General features: G+C 40.7%; 1 protein-coding gene and 1 long non-coding RNA gene across 2 annotated transcripts in view; one reads left to right on the forward strand and one right to left on the reverse strand.

Moving 5' to 3' along the window:
• RPE65 (retinoid isomerohydrolase RPE65) overlaps positions 1 to 1,084 on the forward strand; it is a 31,497-nt gene extending 30,413 nt beyond the window's left edge. Inside the window, exon 13 of the mRNA XM_022581123.3 lies at positions 1 to 1,084. This exon is cut by the window's left edge and continues 11,654 nt beyond it. The gene's annotated coding sequence lies outside the window, so the exon portion shown is untranslated.
• LOC111178434 (uncharacterized) overlaps positions 1 to 19,218 on the reverse strand; it is a 122,120-nt gene that overhangs the window by 33,653 nt on the left and 69,249 nt on the right. Inside the window, exon 3 of the long non-coding RNA XR_016395027.1 lies at positions 1 to 19,218. This exon is cut by the window's left edge and continues 33,653 nt beyond it; it is cut by the window's right edge and continues 13,745 nt beyond it. This is a non-coding gene — a long non-coding RNA (uncharacterized LOC111178434).

Raw genomic sequence — 19,218 nt, forward strand, 5'->3', positions numbered from 1 at the left:
CTCACATGAAATTTTAAATGTAAGTTTCTTGACCTTAAATATCCATTTGACTATTTCCAAAGACCAAATGTATAAGGCGTTTACAAAGTTGTCCACATCAGTCTCTAAACATAGACTCAGTCTCCATTTGCTATTCTCTTATCATGAGAGTTGCTAATAATCTGTATTTCAGTATATTTTCATTGTATGAAGGAATCCTAGGTTCCTAAGAAAGTGGTGTTAGACCACTAACAGTAGCATCTAAGAAAATAAAAGGTTAGGGTTTAAAAATCCTAAGAAGCAAAATAACTTTCACTATAATGCTAGCCCTTTCTCATTGTGGTTATAGCTACAGGCTTCATGGTAGAACTATTCCAGAACTTTTACAGCCACATCCTTCATTTGAACCAAGCAACCATTCTCTAAACAGCCACTGCAATCAGAGCCCAAGAAACTCTAGAGCAGGAGGTCTCCATGAGGGTGAAACAACCATAGGGGAATTTTGGAAATATATAAGGCACATTGTATCATCAGGAAGATGGGAAAAGGAACACACTGATAACATTTTAAGCCAATCCAGAGATGTCAGTTTTCCTGTAATCTAGGGAACTACTGACCAAAGAAGAACTCTGTACTCTTTGTAACTTCAAATGTCGTGCTAGACATTTAGAAGAGTGAAAAACTTGCTCATAATTATTAGAGCCTAGAACATGGCTCAATTTTACATTTAAATCTAGTATTTTTTCCTTGATTTTAATATACACAGAAATTGCCAGGAATACATGACCATGTGTAAAGAGGGAATATTGTCCTTTATTGGTTTGAGATTTTGATTGTTGACAATTTCATATGATTATGTCACTGATGGCAAAACCACTCTGAGTTGCCAATACAGCAAAGCTGTGTGAGTTTATATTTGCAGCTGTTGCATTTGTGGTGATTCTGCATAAAGGTGCAAGCCTCTAGGCACTCATGTGTTCTAATGCAGTCGTTCCCCTATATTTCCTACCGAAATACATATTATTTTATCAAAATTTGTTTTTTCACATTTTCTCATTCATATATATATATATATATATGAATTGTGTGATGTTATTATATAGCTTTAAAATTATGTGTACAATTGGGTTATATCACCTATTTCACTTCAAATTAGTAAAGGTGATGTTACAAAATCTAAGTTATTAAAAACTGTTCTATAGAAATACTGTTTGAAATCATGAAGGTTAAGAAATTCTGCTGTAGAGCAGCAGTGTCCAATAAAACTTTCTGCAGTGATGGAAATGTCCTATATCTGCATTGCTCAATGCAGTTTGTACTAGCTACTTGTGGCTATTGAAATGTGAGTATAAGGAGCTGAATTTTTAATTGGCATTTTTATAAGCAAGGAAACCCTGGGTCAATATCCTTTTGAGGATATTGAGAAGGAAAAACAGGGCTCATGACAGGGAAAAGTAATGGATATGTCTGGACCAATTCAGAGGGCCCTGTGTAAGGATTTTGGTTTTGATCTGCTAGAATGTGAGAAATCATTGTTGATATGACCATATGAATCAAATTATTAGTATAGTATCAGGCCAAATTCAGCTTACTCTCTTTTTCATTATGGTTGAAGCTATTACTAGAAGATTGATTTTTCTTTTTTTTTTTTTTTTTTTTTTGTGGTACGCGGGCCTCTCACTGCTGTGGCCTCTCCCGTTGCGGAGCACAGGCTCCGGATGCGCAGGCTCAGCGGCCATGGCTCACGGGCCCAGCCGCTCCGCGGCATGTGGGATCTTCCCAGACTGGGGCACGAACCCATGTCCCCTGCATCGGCAGGCGGACTCTCAACCACTGCGCCACCAGGGAAGCCCCTAGAAGATTGATTTTTAACAGAAAAACCGTAGATGAAATTTTATAGTAGAATGTCTTATAGCCATAAATCATCATTGAAAAGTCCCATTTCCACAGAATAAATAAAAACGTTTCCACATAACTGAAGCATGTGTAGGAAATAAATATTGCCTCAGGGATCAAGATTTTCATCACGTATATTTTTTAAAAATACTGGCTTTGTGTTGGATACTTTGAACAGCTAAATAATTTAAATCTCCTACATAGTAGCTACAAATAGCTTTTGTTGGTTATCTGAAGGAATAATATGCTGAAATATGAATGAGAGAAGTCATTAATCACACAAAGTGTCAGTGCACTAGAATTTGGGAGAGCTGTTTCTCCATATGTGGATGTTGGGCGGGAAGACTAGGGCAGGTTCTCCTCTAGCGAGTGGTGAAGAGTTAGGTTTGGTGATAGACTTCGGTTTGAATCCTGGCTCTGCCATTTCTGAGCTAGGTCTGGTGCCCCATTGGTAGAAAGGGGTTAATGAAAGCCCCTATTTCACATGTTTACTGTGAGGATGAAACAAGAGAAAGCATGTGAAGTGTTAAGAGCAGTATCTGAAACTGAAGGAGTACCAAGTAAATGTTGGTTGTCATGGTTAGAGTGTTCGTAGAGGGGTAGGTTTTGGGGAGGTTTTCTCAGATGTTCTCTCAAGCAGCAAAAAGGGTTTTAGAGTCAGATAGATCTGGACCAGAATCCACATTCTTCCGTATATTATCTTTGTGAACTTTGACAGTTTATTTAAAACTTGCATCTATGAAATGGAACAACAACGGTAAGTACCTTGTTTCCTTCTCTAGAACGTAAGTACCTTGAAGGGAAAGGCTACATCTTATCATTTTTCATATCATTCTTGACATACTTCTGTACTTAAGTTCTCAATAAACAGTATTTGTTCACTAACTGATAGAGTGTACTCAGAGCCTCAAAGGACAGGAACACGGGCTCTGCATTCTGAGGAGCCTTGCATGGCACATTTTGGGACACATAGTAGATACTTAATAAGTAGGTCTTTTGAGAGCACATGGGCTGCCTAAACTTTTTTTGTTTGTTTGTTTTTTTGCGGTATGCGGGCCTCTCACTGTTGTGACCTCTCCCGTTGCGGAGCACAGGCTCCGGACGCGCAGGCTCAGCGGCCATGGCTCACGGGCCTAGCTGCTCCGCGGCATGCAGGATCTTCCCAGACCAGGGCACGAACCCGTGTCCCCTGCATCGGCAGGAGGACTCTCAACCACTGTGCCACCAGGGAAGCCCCTGCCTAAACTTTATCTGAGATCTGTCATTCGCTATTTAATTCTGAAAGGGAGAGAATGACTGCTGTATTTATAAAAAGCTTGCTAAGTCATAGTATACTGGTAAGGTAGCTAATGTTCCTGATTTGCTAATTTGCTTTTTAATGAGTAAACCAAAGTTCAGAAAATGTAAGTAACTTGCCCAAATGTACTCAACTAGTAAGTAGTGGAGGAGACATCAGAACTCAAACCTATCTGACTTCAAAGTCCATCCTTTCCTACCATTCTTCATTGCATCTAAATTAAGGAAAGATAAAAGAATGGCAAAAACACAACCCCGTTTAAAGGGTATTAGAGGAAACTGAAATAGGCTCAAGTCAGTGTCTATATCTACTACTACCTACCCACGCGTTCATCCCCCTTCATAGTAAACTAGGCTGCAGAGTGTAAAGGAGTAAGTATCAGAAGCCCTGGGTTCTAGCCCTATTTTGCTTCTCATAAGCTAGGTAACCTGAAGCAAAACACTCACGTAAAATGCCCTGAAGTTTGTCCACAAAGTTGCAAGAATTATACCAGTCCTAACAGCCCTCCAAGATTATTCTAAGACAAGTGAGATGACATATATGAACATCTTTGGTAAACTGCGGAGATGGATTCAAGTGTAAGGCACTGATTCAAATAATGTAACTGTTCGTTTTGAGAGTAATTAAATAGACCAATTAGCCGTAAAGTTTTAAAACCATAATAAACAAAACCAAATCACAAAGAAGAAGTCAAGTCACTTTTACTCCTGTTATTGAAAGCAGCTTTTTTGTCATCCACAGAGGTTGCTTGGGAAACCACTGCAAGTGGATTACAAATATGTTGACTGCCAGCTCTGCTCACAGCCACCACACACACACACACACACACACACACACACACACACTTCACATTGTTTCCCCAACACAGACTCGCTTCACAAAATGTTTGTAAGAGTGATCCCAAAGGGGTTTTGGAGTGAGAATCAAAAGGTTGAAGAGAAAAAGGAACAAGAACAAACAGGGCCATACAGTTATGTCAAGTTCATCCTGTTTCCTGTAATCAAAAGGGAAGGTTTGTTTAACTGCACAAACAGTGGCCATGAGGAAACACCATTCCTAAAAGACAAACAGTAAAACTTCATTCTGCCTCCACAGAACAAAAGGTCCTCCACTGAAGTATTTGTTGTTTGGAAGCCACCATGGAGAAGAAGATTCTTCAGCATGCCCAGATCACTCACCATTTGAAAAGAGCTTTGATTCTCAAAAAACTCTGTGAAGTAGGCAAGGCAAATAAATATTCTTTGTTTACTCAACCCTTTCGCTCAACTAATATTATTGAGCAACCACTATGTTCCAAGTACTGTCTAGACCAGTGAAGGTGGAAATGTTCTGTACCATGTTGTCTGATGCTATAGTCACCGGCCACATAGGACTGTTGAGCACTTTAAATGCGCCCAGCATTTTTACCCACCCTCCCTAAGCTGGGCCCCAACAAGAGTCCAGCCCCGTGTTGTTTGAGCCAGAAGAACGAAACCAAGTTTTGTTCAGAAGCAAAGGAAAGTTTTCTTCTTTGATCAAAGAATGGACAGATGAGAGTTGCGCTCTAGAGCGCAGGCTCTCCCCGACAGGCCGTGGGCGGGGCTGCTTTATAGGGGTCTCTCTCATGGGTCTGGCACTGCCACGCAGCTCCCGGCACTCGCTGCAGACCTCTGGTGCCGGGGTGCAGCGTCTCTGCACACGGCCCGCCGCCACCAGCTTGGGTGGAGGTGTCCTGCATGGAGTCTCGACACAGACCCCTGAGCGGAGGTGCTGGCTCAGCTGTTTAGCACTAGGAACTCTGGTCTGAGGAGCTGGGGGCTAGGCCTCGGCACGTGGCACCCTATAAGCAAATGAAACTGGACGAAGCACAAAGGAAAAGGAAAAAAAAAAAAGAGGTTAGACTTTATCTTATTACCCAAATTCTATTTTTTTAATTAATTAATTTATTTATTTTTGGCAGTGTTGTGTCTTCATTGCTGCGCGTGGGCTTTCTCTAGTTGCTGCGAGCGGGAGCTACTCTTCGTTGTGGTGCACGGTCTTCTCATTGCAGTGGCTTCTCTTGTTGCAGAGCACGGGCTCTAGGCGTACGGGCTTCAGTAGTTGTGGCTTGTGGGCTCTAGAGTGCAGGCTCAGTAGTTGTGGCTCATGCACGTAATTGCTCCACAGCATGTGGGATCCTCTCGGACCAGGGTGTGAACCTGTGTCCCCTGCATTAGCAGTCAGATTCTCAACCACTGCGCCACCAGGGAAGCCCTATTATCTTTTTGATTAATTTTATTTTTCATGGAGATATGACATATATGCTAAACATATAAAGTGCATTATATTAATTATACAATTTGAAGATTTTTTTACACATGTAAAATATCATGTAACCACCACCAAGATAAAGACATGGTAACTCCTATCATTACAGATTAGTTTTGCCTATTCTTGAATTTCATGTAAAGTAAATCATGCAGTTAGTATTCTTTTGTGTCTGGTTTCTTTCAATAACATATCTGTGACATTCATCCACATATGTAATTGTATTAGTAGTTCAAATTCTTTGTCAGTTTCCTATTGATAAACATTTAGATTAGTTCCAGTTTGAACCTGTTAGTAATAAAGCTATTGTGAACATTCTTGCACATGTCTTTTGGTGGGCATATATACTCATCTTGGGATTACTGAGCAATAGAATGTCTTTAGCTTTAATAGATATTTCCAAGCAGTCTTCCAAAGTGCTATATTAATCTATACTCCCATGAGCAATGTATGAGAGTTCCAGTTGCACAATACCCTTCCTAACAGTGGTTGTTGTCAGTCTTTTTAATTTTAGGCATTCTCTTGGGGGGTTGATTATATCTCCTTGTGGCTTTAATTTGCATTTCCCAGATAAATAATAATATTAAGCACCCTTTCATATGCATACTGGTCATTTGAATATCCGCTTTTGTGAAGCATCTACTTCTAATAAAATTTGAAATGCACATACACCTTAACCTAGCACTTCCACTTCTAGGAATTATTCTACAAAAATACTCAACCTGTTTCTGCAAGAAATATGTATATTGGAGCATTGCTTATAATACCAAAACACTGAAAACGACCTACGTGTTTTGTATAGGGAAATATGAGAAATTAGGCAGCTATCTGTATAATGAAGCAAATCCATGAAAATCAGAGTTTGAACACTTTTCTTGCTCTAGGGGATATATAGAGTACAGCCAGAGATTTTGCGCACTTTTTGAGGTCTACACTTCCTATATATATGACAATCTTCAAAAAAGGATAATACTTTTCCTATCAATCTCACTGATATTTTAACACTCTGGCCACACCAGACCCTCCAGCATCATCAGCCATCATTTTCCCTTGCTCTCTCTGATCCAGCTACAGTGGACTACTCTCAGTTTGTCAAATATATATGCTCTCTTCTACGTACGGGTCTGTCCACATACTTTTTTTGTGTGTGTGTGGTACGCGGGCCTCTCACTGTTGTGGCCTCTCGCGTTGCGGAGCACAGGCTCCAGACACGCAGGTCCAGTGGCCATAGCTCACGGGCCCAGCCGCTCCGCGGCATGTGGGATCCTCCCAGACCGGGGCACGAACCCGTGTCCTCTGCATCGGCAGGCGGGCTCTCAATCACTGCGCCACCAGGAAAGCCCCACATACTTTTTCATTTACCTGTAAAGCTCATCTCCATCCCCTACACCTTGTCCTCATCTCCACCCAGTTAACTCCTATCCATCCCTCAATTTTAGCTAAAGTATCAGTTCCTCAGGAAGGACATCTCTGATTCCTAGACTAAGTTAGATATCCTAGTGCATGATCCCACAGCTGATTTAACTGAAATATCTAACATATGTATTATTAGTTAATTAATCTATATCTTTCCTACCAAAATAAAAGCTCCAAACATGCTTACCTTATTCATCATTATATCCCCAGCCCCCAGCAAAATACCTATTCCAAATCAAGTACTCAGAAAATATTTATTGAAACTGATTGCAGAATTCCAAATAGGTGAAACATTACCACATTATCATTAGTTAGCTCCATCATATTATTGAAGAAAAAAGACCCCAGACTTAAAGAAATTAATCCCCTTAATTACTTTCATAGCTAGGAATTAGCATAGCTGAGAGAGAATATCATCAATTTTCCAGAATTCAAAGATTATGAACCTCCTGCCATGAGTGAAAATCATCAACAATGTCCAGTGATAACAACTGATATGAATCTATACAGAAATCAAATGACTAATAATTCATCATTCTGATTATCACTTACATAGTAGCAAGAATGCTCCTCCACTATCGATGAGGTACACAATTACAAGGTGGTTCTTGATTGCATATCATGTGCTCACAGTTGTTTCTTCACCATAACTGGGTATAGTGACACATCTTTCACTGTTGCATCATTTGCTACTAACATACACCAGACTCCATATATCTTTCCAGTTCCTGTAGGATAATGTATAATTAATTGGATCTTAAAACAAGAAAAATGTTGGTGTTCATCCACAAATGCTGTTATCTATTCTCTCCCTCTATGTTCACCTTTTCTCCCTCAAAATAATATAAAGTTGGCTCAGCCATTAACACCTGTTGCAGAAAAGCGTCTGGGCTAACAGTGATTTTTTCAGGCAGCCTGAATAAGTTCCTTCTAGTCCACTCTCTGGTTTTAAGTTAAGCATACTTTTACACTATACTCTTAAAAAACAGAGAGACTATTTGTTGGGTGTGTGGTAGATGTGTGGTAAAAATTGGCAAGAAATTCTCTCCATCCCATTATCCACACCCTTTTGCAAAGCAACTGTGCAGTTTTTCCCATTGAGATGGAGTACTTCTCCACCCTCTAAATCTGGGCTTGGTCATGTTCCTTCCTGTGACCAATGGGATTTTAGTAAACACGATGCAACTAGAGTCCTGAAAGGTGCTTGGGTTTTGGGGCTTGCTCTCTCTTGCTACCTTTAGGAACCCTATCACCACCACCATGTGAACAAGCCTGGCAATATTCATTACCCCTGATGACAGTTAACTGCCAAACAAGTAAGTGAGGCTATATACGATTGCTAGGTGACAACACACGTGTGAGTGAGGCCACTCAGACCAAATTGCTAACATACAGAAGAGTAAGCAAATAATTATTGTTTTAAGCCACCAAGTTTGGGACTGTTTGCGACACAGCACAAGCTGATATAGGATTATCAGAAAGAAATAAACAGACTCAGCTGCATATAATCCTATATTACCAGTCCTGGCCCTGGGGTGGAGTTGTCCATGGGTCTGACTGTATTATTCCCCTCAGAGTGATGTAGTGTTCACAGAACCTGAAAGCACAATGGCTTTCTTGTTTGCGGGCATCTTTCCAAGCCCAGCAGGAGCAAGAGAAGTGGGGTTAGTTCACAAACATAACACCAAAGGCAAAGACATTTCTTTGGTGATACCAGTCTCTCCAACAATAGTATATTAGAAAGGGGGGAGAAGGATTATTTTTCATTAACTAATGAAGAGTAACAGAATATGCCACTTTGGCTTTGATTATTTTGAGCTGTAGGTACTTGAAAAACAGCAAATGCAGGGAGAATCTTTCTTTGAACTCCTCTTATCTTCCTAAAGACAGATCCTCCTAAAGGAAATCCCCTGTTCTAATGGCCCTCCCAGGAACTTTCATCAACCAGGGAAATGGACTCTGATCACAGGAGAGGAGACCAGAAGTCAACACCACACCAAGACAAACTTTGTCACAATCTATCATACCTCCTAGCTATTCTTCTGAAGGTCCATTCATCTTTCCTCAAAATCATTTACTCTCCCCTAACAGGCCTATATCTCCCTGACCCTTTCCCTATTAAGATGGTAGTTAAATCTGAATTCTAAGCCTCCTCAGGGAGTTACTCATTTTTCCTGGGTGTTTCCCATGGGTACATGAAGTACACATGCTAATAAACTTCTGTTTGTTTTTCTCTTGTTAATTTGTGTTTTATTACAGGAGTCTCAGCCAAGGATTCAGAAAGGTAGAGAGAAAGTTATTTTTCCTCCCCTACTCTGATTAAAGGAACAAAATCTGGCAACACTCAATTGAAATATACTTCTGATTGGCTTGTATTAACTAGAAGGATAAAGCTAACTCTAAATCGAAATTATTTCAAGGCAAAATATATTTTGTTACATGAATCCTTACTATGTCAGTATATTTTTGCTTCCGTTTTAAGGAGGAAAAATCCACACTAATATTAAGAAGGAAATGTTATTATACATGTTCTAAATTTTTCTTCCCTATCCCCAGTACTTTTTCTGAGAATGGTTCCCTCTAGCATCTCCTCTCCCCCATAGCACTCTGCTTCTCATGGTCTTTACTCTTATTGTAACACTTCATTGCCCTCCCCCACCCATACAATATACTTTGGTGGATGGGGATAAGAACTGATCCATTCCTGATATCATATCCCTCAGCACTTAGCACAATGCCATGACAGGCATGCAATACATATCTATTGAACAGAAATGAATCTGAGAATAACAAAAGAGCAAAGGCCTGGACAAGTAGCCAGTGTTCAAAAATACTGGTTTGTAGATTGCTATTGCTTGGAGTTATCGGTCATTTCACAATGAACTCAACTGTCACATGGTCAACCAGCTTCAGGTTTTTTTTTTCTTAATTTTTATTATAGTTGATTTATACTGTTGTCTTAGTTTCTGCTGTATAGCAAAGTGAATCAGTTATACATATACAAATATCCACTCTTTTTTAGATTCTTTTCCCATATAGGTCATTACAGAGTATTGAGTAGAGTTCCCTGTGCTATACAGTAGGTCCTTATTAGTTACCTATTTTATATATAGTACTGTATATATGTCAATCCCAATGTCCCAATTTATCCACTCCCTTCAGTTATTTTTAAGATGTAGTTTTTAATCCTCCTTCCCTTGCCTCTTGGTTCAAGAATGGGTATGTGACCCAAACCTAAGACAACCAGTACAGAGTATTCCCATGGCCATCGCAATAGGACATAAGATGACCTTATCAGAGCAAAGCTCAGGACCCTTGTGGAAAAGACTCCCTCTCTGTCCCTGGTGTGAACAAAGAGGCATGTAGCCCTTATTGCTGAGGGCAGCCATCAGGCAACCATGAAGGAAGACAGTCTGAGGATAAAGAAGATGAGGGCCAAGATAATTGAAAAGAAATATATCCAGGTCCTTGATCAAACTGTGTTTGATGTCTACATTACTAGTGGAATTTTTAGTTTTGTTAGTTAACATATTTCCTTTATCATTAAAGCCACTTTGGGTTATATTATTCATTAGTTGCAACCAAAATGATCCTAAATAATACAAACTCTAAGAGGATTGCCTCAAGATCAAAATATCTGGCTATGGCCTTTCTTCTATTTCAAAGACTATCTCAAGCTTCAACTCCACCATGAAGGGTTCTCAGACAACTCCAGGAGAGAGTATCACCTCCATCCAAAGACTCCAGAGTATCTCTTGTTTATGTCCTTTGTCTGTTGTGCACTGTTTTGTAATCTCTACTATATATTTATATTGTAAGATGTTTCTCTCATTATTTTAATATATAGCATTCTCAAAAACATTGTAATTTCATTGAGCTCGTGACCATCTTTGTATCTTGGACAACATTTTGTAGTCAGTAGACTGCTGATTAAATTCAATCAGAGGTTAAACAATTCTTTCAATTTCCTATATCAGTAGGAAAGACATACCTATGGTGTTGAAGGAAAATGTCAAAGCCAACCTATTGAGAATGTGTATCTGACAACAGCACCTGAAAGCACTTTAAATGCTTGTACTGAGGACTTTACCCAATGCCACATATGACATGAAACACTTTTCCATGTTATAAAACATAACAGAGTACTAAAGGTTTACTGAGTACTAAATTTTACAGAACACTGTGTATTACTGTACCAGGCAGTTCCACCTTGCCTCAGAGACTTTTCCCTTGTCTATTCTTTTTTAAAAATTTTATTTATTTGTTTATTTATGGCTGTGTTGGGTCTTCATTGCTGCGCGTGGGCTTTCTCTAGTTGCAGCAAGCGGGGGCTACTCTTTGTTGCGGTGCACGGGCTTCTCATTGGGGTGGCTTCTCTTGTTGCGGAGCACAGGCTCTAGGCGCGTGGGCTTCAGTACTTGTGGCTCACGGGCTTTAGAGCATAGGCTCAATAGTTGTGGCGCACGGGCTTAGTTGCTCCGCAGCATGTGGGATCTTCCCGGACCAGGGCTCGAACCCGTGTCCCCTGCACTGGCAGGTGCCACTGCGCTATCAAGGAAGTCCCCCCTTGTCTACTCTTATAATCTGATGTGTCACTACTCATATTTTAGGATTAGCTTTCCCTGAATCTCTAGATTAAGGTAGATTCCCTTATTATAAATTCTCATTGCATTCTACTTATGCCCTTCATTGGATCTATTATATTTGCTATTCCATTAATATCTGTTTAAATTCATCTATTCTGCTGCACTGTAGCAACCACTAGAAAAAGAGCTAGAGCCATTTTACTCTCCTGTGTATTAACATTGACTAGAACACAGCTGGCAAATCCTCAATAAATACCTGTAGAATGAATTAACACTTTGGGAGACGGTTGCAGATTAAGAATGGTCCCTCACTCAAGAACAATGCCACTGTGCCCTTCATCCCTGCCATCTTTGGTAATTGGCCCAAAAGCAAGGCTCTGTAATCCACTATTCCCTTATGTGCTATCCTTTCTATACTATGCTATACTCTTCCTCACCTCTGATTCTTCTTTCCATAGCTGTCCTACTTCTCAGTGCTCTACAAAACTCCTGATTTTATTTCAACCATCCTTTTTATATCCCCAACCTAGTTACAGGATGTTCCTTCACCTTTCTAGTCTTACCAGAAACCTGAATCCCCCATGGGAATTTGTTTTCCCCTAAGTCCTCTTAAGGCTGCTTATTTTCTCACTCCAAATACCACAGAGTCCAGGTTCTCCCATATCCTTTTGTGCATTGTTACTTTTCCATACTCAGGCTGAATCACTTACCACTTTGATATCCATCTATACCACTCTTTATCCCAAATTATTGATGTCATCTACAGACATCCTAGCTACTCTCCCTCATTCACTGAGCTCTTTGACTTTTAGTCCAAGTCTTCTTTTTATTTAACTTCTGCCTCCTTTATGTATAATTTTAAGGCTCACATATAAAATTAATCCGCAAAGCCACTGGCAATCTTGGGGACCATTTCAACACAAACAATCTTTATTTACCCTCTAGTCCAATGAATCATCTCTGTACACATGTATGCAAATGACTCCTAGGCACCTCCACTTGGATATCCGTATGTTCATTCAACAAATGTTCATTTAGTTTTAGGTGCTGGGGATGCAGTGATAAACAAAATATGTAAGGTCCCTGCCCTGAAGAAGCTTACTCTAGTAGAGAAATCAACAACCAACAAGAAAATAAAGACTTGCTTCTCTTCTCAGTGAAATAATAATTGGGGCAAGAGACATCTCACCAGTGAAGTTGCCTGCATTCTAGGTAGTGTCATAGGTAAGTCATGGCTTGCTAAGTGTGACACCTCCAGAAAGTTTTCATCATCCAGGAGTAAACTGAGTTGCTCATGTACTAGCAGTTTGTAATTAGTGCCCTTGTGTCTCAGATGTCCTTTTTCTTTCTTTGTCTGGATGCTGTCAGTAATTCTGAGTATCTGGCTTAAAAAAAAAAAAAATGCATGAGAACTAATAACAGCTTTTGAAAATATATTACTACATTATACATTAATATATTACATGTTAATACATTCCAGTAATTTATAAATACAAGATGATTTTGTTTGGTTGATTGTGCTTTTTTACATTTTTATTTCAATGTTGAAGAGAGATGAAGAAGCCCCTGCTTGTATATCCAGGATTATTTTTGTTTCTTTATACTTTATGGCTCTAGAGTACCCCAACTACTTGTAATTACCCTATGTAGTGCATAATATTTGTTTCACACCTCCAAATCGTTGTGCATCTTGTTTCCTTTGATTGGAAGACCGTTTTCACCCATTCTAAGCCTAAGTAATTCCTACTGTTTTGTCAAGACTCAGCTCAGCACCATTCTCTCCAGAAATACTAGGAATCCCTCTTATGTGCACTCATAAACATTTTCACATTGTATTAAAATTATGTGTTTCATCTACAAGACTGCATGCATTTATTCACTCACTCAAAAAATTTTATATCTATTACTAGACAGATGTTCATTCACCAAATATGTACTGAATGCCTACTAGGAAACATGTACTTTCTTCTTGGCGTTCAAGATACAATAGTGAATGAGACAGTAAATTGCCTGCCATCATGAAAGTGGCATTGTTGTGTAACGTTTTGGATAATGATTAAGAGTGGGGGTAAGAGGGCTTCCCTGGTGGCGCAGTGGTTGAGAGTCCGCCTGCCAATGCAGGGGACACGGGTTTGTGCCCCGGTCCGGGAAGATCCCACGTGCCGCAGAGCGGCTGGGGCCGTGAGCCATGGCCACTGAGCCTGCGCGTCCGGAGCCTGTACTCCGCAACGGGAGAGGCCACAACAGTGAGAGGCCCGCCTACCGCAAAAAAAAAAAAAAAAAAAAAAAGAGTGGGGTAAGAGCAAGTCAATGACTGGGAGTGGGTGGGATCTATTAGGTAGGGTGGTCAGAAAAGTCCCCTTCGAGAAGATGGTATTTCAGAAGAGATATCAATTAAGGCAAAAGAAATGCCAGGGAAAGAATCTCACTAGCAGAGAAAAGAGCAATTTTCTAGTTTCAAAGGCAGGAAGGAATTGCTCTATTGTAGGGCAGCAAGGAGAATGTTGTAGGTGGATGGGAGTGAATAAGGCAGGAAATGGTAAAGATGAGGTTGTGTAGTCAGTAGCCAGATTGCATCACACCTCATAGGAGTTTGGATTTTATTCTGTGAGATGGAGAGTCACTGGGGGTTTTGACAAGGATAGTAATTTGATCTAATTGTTCTTAAATATTATTCTGGTGGCTGTGCAGAGAATAGATCAAAGGGGAGCAAACAGGAAAGCTGAGTGGCCAGACATGATACCCAGTACTAGGGATGCAACGATGGGCAAGAAAGAGACTTAACAGAGAGCCACACAGGAGAGTGATAAGGAATATAGACTCCAGCAAGTCTCCGTGAGTTTGAACCCTGGCTCCTCCATCTTATGCTCTGTGACCTTGGGCAATTTGTTTTTCAGCTTTTGCTGTATTTCCAGTCTTCATTATGCTGTACTTTAAAAAAAATTAATTTTATTTATTTTTGACTGTGTTGGGTCTCCGTTGCTGTTCAGAGGCTTTCTCTAGTTGCGGCGAGTGGGGCCCACTCTTCATTGCAGTGCACAGGCTTCTCACTGATGTGGCTTCTCTTGTTGAGGAGCACGGGCTCCAGGCAGCGGTCTCAGTATCTGTGGCGCAAGGGCTTAGTTGCTCTGTGGCATGTGGGATCTTCCCGGACCAGGGCTCAAACCTGTGTCCCCTGTCTTGGCAGGCGGATTCTTAACCACTGCACCACCAGGGAAGTCCCTATTATGTTGTACTTTTCAGACCAATACCTTCAGTCCCAAGTTGAATAAAGTATGTTGATAATGACTGTCCTTGTCTTGCTCCTCATCTTAATGGGAATGTTTTCAGCATTTCACTATCAAGAATTATATTTGTGGGGCTTCCCTTGTGGCGCAGTGGTTAAGAATCCATCTGCCAATGCAGGGGACACGGGTTTGAGCCCTGGTCCGGGAAGATCCCACATGCCGCGGAGCAACAAAGCCCGTGTGCCACAACTACTGAGCCTGCGCTCTACAGCCCGCGAGCACAGCTACTGAGCCCGCGTGCCACAACTACTGAAGCCTCCGCGCCTAGAGCCTGTGCTCCGCAACAAGAGAAGCCACCGCAATGAGAAGCCCGCGCACCGCAACGAAGATTAGCCCCCGCACCGCAACGAAGAGTAGCCCCCGCTCGCTGCAACTAGAGAAAGCCCGCGCACAGCAACGAAGACCCAACACAGCCATAAATAAATAAATAAATTTATTTTTTAAAAAAGAATTATATTTGTGGGTTTTTTTTTTTCTTTTTTTGAGGATGTCTATTATCAGGTTATGAAAGTTTCCTTTCATTCCTAGTTTGGGAAAAATTTCTTGGGCAATTTAATGTCTCTGTGCTTCAGTTTCTTTGTATATAAAAATAGGGATAATGATAAAATAATAAGTACTTATCTCCGAGCATTGCTGTAAAGATTAAATAAGTTAATACATGTTTAGTGCTTACACCCAGAACTTGGCACAAAATAAATTCAGTACAAATGTTAGCTATAAGCATTACAGACTGTGAGGAGGTTAGATATACCAGACGGCACTGGAACTGATCATTTATAAAAGCAACAGTGAGTGTTAGCACAAGGTGCTGGGGAAGCTCATAGGAAGAGTTCCTACCTAGTCCTCGGTAGTCAGCACAGTGGTTGGGCACATAGTAGGTGCACAAATAAATACTTATTGTGGTCAAATTTTATGGCCTTTCATTTTCAGATAGATCTTTTGGGTATCAATTTTAATTCCATAAAGTACTATTACTGGTATACAAGAGTCATTAATCTCTGTGTTTATTTGCTACAGTAGAATTCATCTCCACTTTTAAGTATTTTTAATTAGTATTTCCTCTTAGGATCTTATTATTCATTTAAGCCTAGTTATTCTCCTATGAAAAAAGTTACTCCTTGATAACAAATAGATACTGAGGAAGATACAATAGCTCTACAGGTTACAAAGTTAGAATCTGCACCAATGGTTTCCTAAACGTTCCCCCACCTTTAGCCTGAAAGCACCCTTGCCTTCCCTAATTTATTAGCAATGAGTCGTTACAGCACAAAAGTAGCGTCCAGATTATGTATGGAAATAAAATGAACGAAAGAAAATGGCCTTGTAAGAAAATGTAGTGAATGACTCTGTGTAATTACTAAAATACCACCATAGGAGGGCCCAGTGTCTTTCCTTGAGTGTGGTGTGTTCTTTGGAAGAAAGACCTCTAAGCCTCCTGACTCCCAAGGACAAGCACATAAAGGAGATGAATCACTTTCCAGTTTTCATCAGTGAATCACGGTTGAGATCACCACTACTTAATTTGAGCTTTTCAAATGTATGAGTCACCACACAAGTCTCTGCATTCTAAATTAGAATGAGAACAGATTTCGTGATGTTCGGTCAAGTAGCTCTTAAGGGGTCTTTCTTCCTGGAACCAGGGCAGTTTGCCTGGACTGGAGGAATGGGGATAGTACATCATATGTATTCCAAACAGCCAGTTCAGGCCTACATACGCTATCCCAGCAGCTCTCTGGTAACTGGCTCAATAGAAGTCAGGGGATAAAGAAAACTCTGTCAACGGTATAAATAGTACATGTAAGAGCTCTGCTAAAACCACAGGATCCAGAGACAATTTCAGGCATGGGAATCCCACCAACCAAATTCAGGTATTTCCTTCTTTTATTAAAGATGTTAGCACTTAACTCACACTTGCCTCCTCTAATCCAAGGCATGCTGTCATCCACCCCAGGAGTCCCATAATCACATGGATGACCCCCTGGATTCCTCAGTCTGTGACTTCTTTGACCTTCTGAGCGCTAATGACCTTCACCTCACATCTCCCTCCCCCATCTCTCATGTCACATCACTCACTCCCACGTCCATCCTGGATTGCTACCTATGCTCCTATTCCATCTCTTAAGGCTTAAATTCAAACTCTCCACTCACTGCAGACTTCCTTCCATCTCTCTCATTCAATTACTGCCACAGTATTATTTCTTCAACTTCATCATGACTTCCAGGTACCCTCTGATTCCTCTCAATAGCATCCCCTCTTGTCTTCACCACTTCTTCAATAATATAGTTACTACAACAGTAGTAATTACAACAACAAGTAAGTAATAGTACAGTAACAAGTAAGTAATAGGGAAGTAAGGTGTAAAGGGCCTTAGTCAAGCCTTCCATTCTGAGCCCTCTCTAGGTCTCGAACTGAACACATATACACTGCTCATCATTACAATGTAACTGCACACAAGAGATGCACAGCCGTCACTCTAAAACCTAGGACAATGTAGCAGGATGGCACTATGGCTTAGTAAGGGATTATACCTGGAACCTATGTTGTTTAGATACAGGTAACGGGACTTGCCAAAGGAAGTTTTTTCAGCCTTATAAAGTAATTATACTGGAGTTTGGGTGTGACATATTATGGAATATAAGAGGCTTGGTAAGCTCCCCCTCAGGGCTTCCTGCAACCTGGCAGGATCTCATCCTAGACAGGTGAAACATCATCACCACCAAAGTAGGCAGTTCTGTGAAGAACTAGGGAAACCAGATGTTACACTTACTTCACATATATTCGGTGAGATAATCTGGGCATCCTTTGCTTAAAATGTTTCCTTTGCTCTTATAACATCCATACATTTATGTATTAGAGTTTGCCAAACCTCCAGCCTGAATACCTTATACAGATGTTATCCCCATTTTACAGATAAATAGCCTAGATTTTATCATTGCAACCACTCTCTTGCCGACAGTTTCAATCCCTTTCCCAACAGTAATTTCATTGCACCTACTTGTCCAAACCTCTATCTAGACCAGATTTTTCTCCTGACTTGTAGAACAATATTAGCAACTTCCTACTTAACATTTCCCCTTGGTATCCCACATATATCTCACACTCAACATGTCCAAAACGGAGCTCAGCTTCTCCCCAAAACTGCTCTTCCTCTCGGTTCCCATCTTTTTGGCTGATGCAACTAGTTACCCATCCTCACAAGCCAAATAACTGGACATTAACCTTTGTTCTTCTCCTTCCTCACAGTCCAGGTGCAAACAAACACATGTTGCTCTTATCCCTATTACCTCTCAAGGCCATATCATCCTCTTCATTCCCACCATCACTCAGTTCAGGTATCTCTAACCTGGGAGAATTTGGTCTGATGTCCCTGCAATTTGATCTTTTCCCTACAAAAATCCTTCAGATTTTTCTGAAGGGAAAGTTTGATAACACCCTTGCTATGCATAATACTTCTAATGGTTTTTCCCACTAGGGCTTCCCTTGTGGCGCAGTGGTTAAGAATCCGCCTGCCAATGCAGGGGACACGGGTTCAAGCCCTGGTCTGGGAAGATCCCACATGCCGTGGAGCAACTAAGCCCATGTGCCACAACTACTAAGCCTATGTTTTAAAGCCCGTGAGCCACAAGTACTGAAGACCATCACCATCCCCCTCTCATGTTTGGATTAGGTCATCTTCATATGTGCTCCTGTATTACCCAATTATAGTAGTTAACACATTATATTGCGATTATATAGATACTTGACTGTTACACATATCCAACATAAACCCCCTGGAGGGCAAGAAATATTTATCATTCAATCCCCAGTGCTGAGCCCAGTGTCTAGTGATGCATGCAAGATTCTCAATAATTTATTGGAATGATTTTGTTTGATTGAGATCTCAACTCTCTGAGAGTACTTACCACCCAGGTATATTCCTCACAGAATCTCCCAGAAGCATAAAGCAAGAAGAAGCTTAAACCTAGAGCTATCTCTTTTTATTAAGGGCTTTTAAAAATTTATTAGAATCATATGTGTACAATAAAATTCATTTCATCACTGACCTACCAAATTGTTCTATAAACCTCTGGCTAGACTGATTCTATATTGTTTGGTAAAAATGTAATCTCTTTTGCTTAAGAGAATACACGCATGCACATGCACGCGCACGCGCACACACACACACACACACATTGGTTTTCTATTGCTGCATAACAAATTACCACAAACTTACAACTGTAAATAACACAAATTTATTATCTCACAGTTTCCAGGAGTCAGGTGTCCAATACACTTGAACTGGGCCCTTTGCTGAGGATCTCAAAGGTTGACTAAAATCAAGAGGTCAGCTGAGCTGAGCTCTCCTCAGGAGATTCGGCGAGAAGAATATGCTCCCAAGGCCATTCCTGTTGCTGGCAGAATCCAGGTCTTGTGATTGTGGGGCTAAAGTCTCCATCCTCTCACTGGGGGCTGTTGACCAGGTGTCACTCT

Source organism: Delphinapterus leucas, chromosome 1, assembly GCF_059928025.1.
Source record: "Delphinapterus leucas isolate spDelLeu-1000000601 "Yukka" chromosome 1, BTC_Dleu_Yukka2, whole genome shotgun sequence".
NCBI classification, from domain to species: Eukaryota; Metazoa; Chordata; class Mammalia; order Artiodactyla; family Monodontidae; genus Delphinapterus; species Delphinapterus leucas.